We start from the raw sequence: 9,365 nt of genomic DNA on the forward strand, positions 1-9,365 counted from the left end.
TCACTCAAGGCGACTTGAAATGGCATTTCTTGTAAACATAATTCAGACTGAAACTGAAAGCATGGAAGAGCTCTTTTTATAACCGGCTCATTTCTAGGAAATCAGCACGTTTTCTGTATGAGCAAAAGGAGAGCCTGATTTTGAAAATCTAAATCCGTAACAGGATGTGAAAAGTGTTCAGACAATTAAGTCAGTGTCCCTAAAGTGTTTCTGCAGATTCTCTTTAGACACCACACTCTTCCTCTGGGATACACTGTATTTCACTGGCCAGAAAAATCCCATGGAATGTTCAACTTCTGCTTAGTTGGGAATGAAACAAAGCAGGACCCTGTGGGGCTCCTGGGCATGGAAATCTTTCAAACAGTTGCCAACCAGGGAAGGGAGGGGATGCAGAGACAAGGGAGGGGCAGTCAAGAAACAATAGTGCAACCTTGGGGCAGGGTCCTGGTTCCACTTCAAGGGGCACACATAAGAATATCTTTGAGTTCTTCTGCAGAAACAAACCCCACAACAAATGGAAGATGAAGTACTTGATGAAGCATTCTTCATTCCAGAGAGAAGGTGATAGTTTGATAACCTTGAGAACCACAGCTCATCAGGACATGACCTGAGGCCAGATTAAAAGAATGTAGGCCCTGCACACACCAAGATCCTTATTAGCAACCCCAACATTGAACCATTGCTATAAAACTTCCCAGCTAATCCCTCCAGTTTGGGACACACAGTTTTTGAGGGCAAGAGCCTGCTGTGTCCCCCTTTGCCTGGCAAAGCAATAAAGCTATTCTTTTCTACTTCACGCAAAACTCTGTCTCCAAGTTTCAATTTGGTACCCGGTGCACAGAGGTTGAGTTTTCGGCATCAGGAACTTCACCAACTCCCAGAGTGGTATAATTCAAAATGTGTAATTCAATTTAAGCTGCATGTCTCTGTCCTCCTATGGTACATTTTGCCAAAGATTTCCAAAGCAAAGTTATCTGGCCACTATTTGAGCTCTTAGAATACAGCAGAATAGATATTGGGATAACATTATCAAAAGATAAAACAAAGGTTCATTATTTTAACATCTGACCCCCCGCAAAACTTGATAGAGAGGAAAATGCACATGTTTGTAAAATGTTTTGCCATGCCTTCTGGAGCAGAGAGGGAGAAAACAAGGATGTGTCAGTGTTGTCCAAGTTACTGTGCCTGACACACAGTGAGGCCAAACAAACCAAAACGTCAAAGTTTGGAGCAGAGAAAGTTTATTGCAAAGACCAAGCAAGAAGAACAGGAGGCTCCTTCTCAAAAGGCCTAAACTCTCTGATGGTTTTCCTGGAAGTGTTTTTAAATGTAAAATTTGCAGGATGTGTGTCTTCCTTTGGATATGTTTGTTGTGAGGTAACAGGGTGGTATCTCTGGAATCTCCACCTCTGGTTCCAACCAGTCTGAGGTCTATGAGCTTATGGTCAACATATAGTCACCATCCTCCACCTGCCTGGGCATCTTAGTTTCTGTCTAAGAACTCAGAGATATGTATCCTTGTATTATCTCTATCCCTTCCAGAGGAACTAGGAGTCCTGTGACTCTATTGTCCTATTAACTGCTTGAGCCTGCTCTTTGGAACTCAGGGAAGGCTTAGGAGACTGAAGCCTTTTTTTTGTTCTTCAAACAAAGAACAGGAGACACAGATGGGCTTTTGTACCTGGGAGGGCCCCTCAGGGTCCTGCTAGGTTTCATCAGCAGAAATCTAAGCAATAAAAATGTTGCTAAATTGCTTTGCTAGAGAAATTTCAATTGCTCCCCAAAGGAGGAAGTGAGTAATGGAAAGAATAAAATAGGGAGAGGAGAAAGGATCCAGCAAGGTAGAAAGGGCTGGACTTTGATGGAATGAAGAGCTCACGGTTCCCTGCAAAGTTGTGTTGGGCAAATAAATCTTAGGAATAAAGTTGTTTTCCCCCATCTTCAGTAAAATCTATTACACTTACATGAGCTTTTTGGATGGTCTTGCATTTTTCAGTGGGTTTATAGGAGGTGCTATCTGCAGCTCTGACTCTTATTGAATTACCATCTAAAAGGTGAGAGGTCGCTTTCCCCAGGACTGCAAGTCATGCTGCAAGTGACCAGACATTGAGACAGCATGATGTCATCCAGCCCTAGAAATTGCCCAAATGCCACAGGAAAAAATAAAAGTACTCCTTGATCTGTTTTCCCCTTTGGGAGGCTGTGTAATTTAGACAGACTGCTTGAATTAGACAAATGAGTTTTTATTCCCATAAATCTTCTTAGCAGAGTGAAGAAGGCTGTCATGTACTAATCAACAACAATTAAAAAAAAGAGCTCTGAAAGTGAATTCCTAGGGAAAGGAATAGAAGTCCATGACACATAATATTGGACTGTTCTAAACTCTTTACTATGTCTCATGTGTCAAGACAGAGTGCCTTGGTGACTGGGTTCTCTGCATGAGATTGGCTCTGAGGTAAGTACTGAAGGATGAGCTACAGACTCATGTGCTGCCAAAAACTAGGGATGGTCTTAGAAGTATTGAAAAATGAAAGCAGCCTAAATGTGTTTCAGTGGGTAAATCCAAATGTTATATCCATATCTGTATAAACAGCTCTACAAGAATACATACATCCACACACAGATATCAAAACAAAACCAGAAAAAAGATCATGTGAAAAAAGAAATGTTAAAAACAGCTACATACTGTGGACAAAGAATGCCACCTGCCATGTCAGCAAACAGAGGATGTTGTGGCTATCAAGCCATCAGCCACCACAGTTGCCCCCAAAGGTGAGCCCTGAGGGAACTAGGATGGATGAAATGGCACAGCACCAGGTGGGGCCCTCCCAGGTACAAATACTTTCTGTGTTCCTCCTTTCTTGTTTGTAGGAAACAGGCCTCATTTAGCCTCCTTGACCTTCTCTGAGTTCCAAAGGGCGTATTCAAACAGTGGCTTTTCTGGGAAGGGAGGAAATGAGGACACAAAAGAGGAGCAGTCAAGAAACAACAGTGCAGCAATAGGTCAGGGTTCTGTTCCTCCTCAAGGGATATGCATAACAATATCTTTGAGTTCTTCTGTAGGAACTAAGGCCCCCCCCCCCACCCAGGTGAAGGATGGTAACTTGAGGCTGAGCACAAGATTCCTGGAACACCGCCCTGTTACCACGTCACCAACCAATCAGAAGAAAGTCTCCACACAGTGGAAGATAAGGAAGACTCTGCTGTCCTCCCCAAATGTTTCTCCCTGTAAAAAGTATCATGGTCCAGCAGGATCTTTGTAGTTGGCTTCTGGACACAAGTTGCCTTCTTCCCAGGTTGCTGGCCTCCTGAATAAAGCAACCTTTTCTTTCCAACCAACACTTGCCTCTAGAGTATTGGCTTTCAAGTGATGATCAGCTGAACCTGCATTTGGTAACATGGAGATAAACAGGCTGTCAGCCACCAAGCCACCACCCACTGCAGCTGCCCCCATCAGGTGATTCAGGGTGGAAAAGAACAGTACACTGGCCTTAGATAGTTACATTGCATATCAAAGGAATGATTTCAGTGAACCCAGACACTTGCAACTTCCCATACTTAGAAAAGTGCTAAATTCATTAACTTGAGACATCTGGTTTTCTTTAATTAACAGTAATCTTTTGCTGTTCTGACTGCCTGGTTTTTGTTGCAAAAACTCATATATACTGCTCCTCCCTTTCCTCTTCTGAGCAGTCTCTCAGAGCTATCTGAGAGGCTGCCTTCCAGGCTTAAGTCCTCAGAAAATCTGCTGAATAAAACATGATTCTCAACTTTTAGGTTGTGCAGTTCTTTCAGTGGACAATACATAAATGATATCATTTTTATAACAAAATCACAAAAGCAGATGTCAAATGGCCAATAGACATGTGAAAAGATGCTCGCTATATGAGTCATTAAAATTACAATATGTTACCCTACACATCTGCCAATATTTAGGCTTGATGAGGTTGTGGATCCCGTGGAAATCTCCACACTGCTAATGCAAATACAAATTAGTACAACTATAAGATTGTTTGACAGTGTCTGCTAATGCTGAACATACGCTTTTACAGCTCATTTTCTACGTATATATAAAAGAAGAATGTGCACATATGTGCATATTTGAACTGAAAGATATGTATAAGTATTTTGATAACAATTTTGTCATAATAATCCAAAAAACTGGACAATGCTTAAATGTCCATCAACACTCATGTGGATAAATAAAATGTGGTGTACATTTAGAATGGAATACTATATAGCAATGAGAATAAATGATCTACAACTACATATAAAATATAGACTAATCTTACAAGCATAATATTGAAAAAATATACTAAAAGTGCATATTTTATTATTAAATTCATATAAAATGCTAAAGCAGGATAGTGGTTATGCTTGATGGGGAGAGATGGGAGTTGGTAGAACCAAAATGTGAGCATGAGGAAAACTTTGGGGGGTCCAGTTATGATCTAATTTTTGTATTTAGGTGTGACAATGTGGATGTGTTGTGTTTGAAAATACGTAGAGTTCTACATTTATGAAATGTGCACTGTTCTGTATGTATATTTATGCCCTAAGAAGTTTGTGTAAAACATATGTGGGAATAAATCTAACAAACATATACAAAGGCTATCCATGGAAAAGTACAGACTATTACTGAGAGATTTTAAAAGGCTTAATAAATGGTGGAACATATAAAGATCAAAGAATGCAAGATTCATTTTTTAAAAAAGTCATTTATTCCCAAATTTATCTATGGATTCAATGCAATTCTGAACAAAATTCCAAAGGGTATATATTTGTGAACATAAAGATAAGGTTATTCTAAAGCTTACATGAAAATGCAGAAACCCAAGAACAGCCAAGGCAATTGTGAAGAAGAACAAAATGAAAGAACTTATTCTATCAGATGTCAAATCTTATTATAAAGCTAGAATAATTAAGATATCATGATATTGGTGCACACGTAAAGAAATGGATAGATGCAACCAACTAGAGAGCTCAGAAACAGACTGACACATTTATGGAGAGGTGATTCATGGCAACTATAGGAAAACCATATTTTTTTGAATAAATGGTGCTGGGTCAATGTTATATCTACGGAGAAACAAACCCCAAAGCCTGATTTTTACATCACAACATTCACAAAATCAGTTGCACAGGGATTGTAAATCCAAAGGTAAAAGGCAAAATAATAAAGTTTTAAGAAAATGTTAAAGAGATTATTTTCATGTCCTCCAGGCTTAGAAAAAGGACACTAAAGTACTGACCACAAATAAAGAATTGAAAAATTTAACCATTTAAAATTAAGATTCCCAGTACATCCAAAGACACCATAAAAGAATGAGAAGCAAATCAGGGATTTTATATATATATATAAATATATATATATATAAAAAAAAATATATATATATATAGACAGCTTTGTTTGTAGACATGTATTATGTATGTATATATGTATGCATACACACACACAGAAAGTAACTCAACCTCAGAATATATAAAGGGATCATCGAGTGAAGAATAAAAGACAGAAAACACCTAAGACTAATAAGCAAGATATTGAACAGGTAAGACCAAAATAAGATATCCAAGTAAGCAATAGATGTGAAAAGTTGCTGCACCTTCCTATTTATCAATAATAATTATCTAAGAGAATCAAACTAATCTGCAACTTAAACTAGACGCTCACAAAAATGACAACAGTTTTGAAGTCTGGCATTTCCACATGATGGTGACAATATGAAGCATTGGAAATTTTATACATTTTTGGTGAGAGTATAAATTGGGATATCCATATTGGAAAATTGTTGGATAATATCTACCATTAAAGGAACAAATGTATACAATAGGATCAACTAATTTTAGTCCTAGATAACCAACTGAAATATTACTCAACATTATAACTGTGAGGTTAATCCATGTTGTTGGGTTTAACTATAGTTTCACTATTTCCTTTACTATAAGACATTCCATTGTACAAATACATCACAGATTATTTAGCTATTTTACTGTGGATGGACATTTGGGTTACATTCACTTCAGAGCTTTTATATATACTGCTGCTAAGATCATTCTGTCCCTATTTTTTTATGCACATGTAACCACATTTCTGTTGGATGTGTACTTAGGAGTGAAATGGCCAGGTCATAGGGAACTTAAGTTCAACTTAAGTAGATGATTCCAAACAGTTTTCCTGAGTGTACGTTGAGTCATCTTGAGATAAACGTATGTTTCCTAAAAGAGAAATAACCTTTCAGAAGCATTACTAGTCTGAAATAATGTGTGTATATTTAATGATTCTATCTCTTCATAGTGGCAGACAGTTTATATTTATTTGGATACGGTGTATCCATGGCAGCTAACAAAATAATGTGTGGAATGAACTTTGCTGTAAGTAGATATCTCTGATTCAACAGGCTGTGTATAATATCCCAGAAGTGGGAGGAGCAAAATGGATGAAAAGGAGAGAAGAGGAAGAGGACAAGACAGAAGAAGGAAAAGAGAAAGGAAAAAAGGCATCAAGGATGCTGATTCTGTCAAACTTTGGTGAAATGTACTGGGCATACAATCTTAGCAAAAGTTAGCTACAGCTTTCCTCAGTCATAAGGACTTGATCTCTTTCTTCAGGTTTGATCATTTCTCCTACACTTTGGGAAGAATATTTGCTGGGTAGCTCTGCCACTGTGACCTAACTCTGGTGGTCAGGTTTGGGGTGGAGCACCTCAAGATACACAGAAGTAGCCCATCTGACAACCGGAACCCACTACGACCTGGGGCCCTGGACCCTTCAGAGAGCACTCATACACCTGAAACTAATACATTGTTAATCAACTATACTCCAATATAAAATAAAAAATTAAAAAATAATAGATAACCAACAAGGACCTGCTGTATTACACAGGGAACTCTATGCAATATTCTGTAATAACCTATATAGAAAAAGAATCTGAAAAAGAATGGATATATGTATATGTATAACTGAATCACTTTGCTGTACACCTGAAACTAACACATTATAAATCAACTATAAGTCAGTATAAAATAAAAATTAAATAAAAAAAAAACAATAATGAGAGAGAGAAAGAGGGAGGGCAGGCAGCATTCCTTGGTTCAGTTGGTCAGGAAGGACTCTTTCTTTGGGCTTGGATCAGTGCCCAACCCTCATCCCCTCATTGTCAGTTGCTGTGTCTCAGTAAGTACAGGGTCACTATCCTTATCCCAGTTAAGTTTCAACTCTAGAAATTGCCAAGTTTAATTTAAGGTATTTTTAAAAAGCTGTCTTTGATATTGTTGCATATACTTTTAGAGATATGACTGAATTTTAAGCTGTAAATATGATTCTGCTTTATGAGATGAGCTCAGGATAACCCAGGTAAAGATTATAGTTTTCTAGCTGCTCTTGCATCTAGGTGTGACCATGTGCACATGGAGGATGAACAGAAGTATATGTCCATTACTTGTGGGTCTGGGCCAGAGAATTTTGAGCCTGTTCTCCACCAGTCACTCTTGTTCAACTTACTGTCTGGATACCAGATGATGTGGCAGTAGTTAACCTTTGAACTTGCAGATGTGTACCATGTCTTAGTGGGTACCGAACAACAAATAGAAGGAATCTGAATCTCTGAATGACTCTGTGGAACCTAGAGCAGTGGGACCATATAGTAATATGTCTTCTAAGCTGTAGCACCAGCCTCCTAAGCCATCTCTATCTCCAGTGTTCTCACCTTATTCTCTCCTCCTGCCATTAGAGAGAGGAAGCTCAAACATGACTCTGAGCATGCCTAGTAACCTTCAAAGTCTCTATCTGCCTGTGGATTACAGTCCATGAGCCAGGTCTTTCAACTTTATTCTCAGTGAGGCTATTACACTGGCTACATGGACCTGGCTGTTTCCCAGCACCTAGTCCCTACATGTGTATATTTGGTCATTGCCTTCCTTTGCTTTAAAATATGTTTCCTCCAATTACCCTTTCTGAAATCTGAATCACTCTTTAAGATCCAACAGAAATGATACCTCCTCAGTGAAGCTATCTATAACCTTCCAAACATAATTAACTGTTGCTTTTGTAGAAAATAAGCACTTTATTTATGACATCATATTTTACACCCAATCACGTCTTGCTTTATTTTATAATATTTGCCTCCTTCAAGGTATAGGTTGGATGTAGGTGAGAACCTTGCTCTGTTCATCTTTAAATATGCAATAGCGATGGGCTTCACAATTGTATTACATGTACCAGTAAGTTGTACCACCAAGTGTTGCAGGAAAAAAATCAAGTATCAAAAAATACCAAGTAAGACAATTATTAAAAATTGCTCAGGGACTTCCCTGGTGGCACAGTGGTTAAGAATCTGGCTGCCAATGCAGGGGACACGGGTTAGATCCCTGGTCCGGGAAGATCCCACATGCAGTGGAGCAACTAAGCCTGTGCACCACAACTACTGAGCCTGCGCTCTAGAGCCCTCAAGCCACAACTACTGAGCCCGTGCACCGCAACTACTGAAGCCTGAGTGCCTAGAGCCCGTGCTCTGTAACAAGAGAAGCCACCGCAATGAGAAGCACACACATAACAAGGAAGAGTAGCCCCCTCTCGCCGCAACTAGAGAAAGCCCTAGCGCAGCAACGAAGACCCAATGCAGCCAAAAATAAATAATAAATAAATTAATTTAAAAAATTGTTCATACTAAAATTCAAATATGAGGGGAAGAACCTTAATAGACAATAAAACCAGAAAACTGAGAGAAAATATTTGAAGCATTTGCCAGCTTTAAAAACTTTGTTGATGATTATGATTTCTTTACTCATTTTGAGTAAATACTTTTGTATTTGTACCTTTATATTATTTTATTTGAAATAAACACTCAGAACATATAACCTCCACACCGCCATTCCCATAGATCCACTACAAAAAAAAAAGGAAAATATGCTACAAAATAATAGTGATTATTTCTGGACTGTAAAATTAGGAGTTTCATAAACTCACTTATTGTTAATGAAAAAGTACTTATGTTAATAACAAGAGTACTTTAAAAAGAGGGAGAGCGGGAGAAACGAAAAGAGATTCAAAGCAAAAAAACTGAAACCAAAAAAATCCTGATTGCCTCCCACCAGAAGTACCCCTGAGAGGCAGGCTGCTGAAGGATCTCAGCCCACTGCTACTTTGCTCACATTCACACCTTCTGCTCTGTCCCCACTGTGGTGTCAAGGACACCTAAGCCAGCAGTGGAGGAGGGGCTGGCCTGGATTTCGCCCGCACTCTGGGGTCTCTCGCCTCGGTTAAAAAGGATAAAAACCTGTAACAATTAAACCCAGGAGAAGCGCGTGTCCTTTCGATTTCGTTTCTTATAAACCCCACCCATAACAGGATGGCTTTAATAACT

Source organism: Eubalaena glacialis, chromosome 3, assembly GCF_028564815.1.
Source record: "Eubalaena glacialis isolate mEubGla1 chromosome 3, mEubGla1.1.hap2.+ XY, whole genome shotgun sequence".
NCBI classification, from domain to species: domain Eukaryota; kingdom Metazoa; phylum Chordata; class Mammalia; order Artiodactyla; family Balaenidae; genus Eubalaena; species Eubalaena glacialis.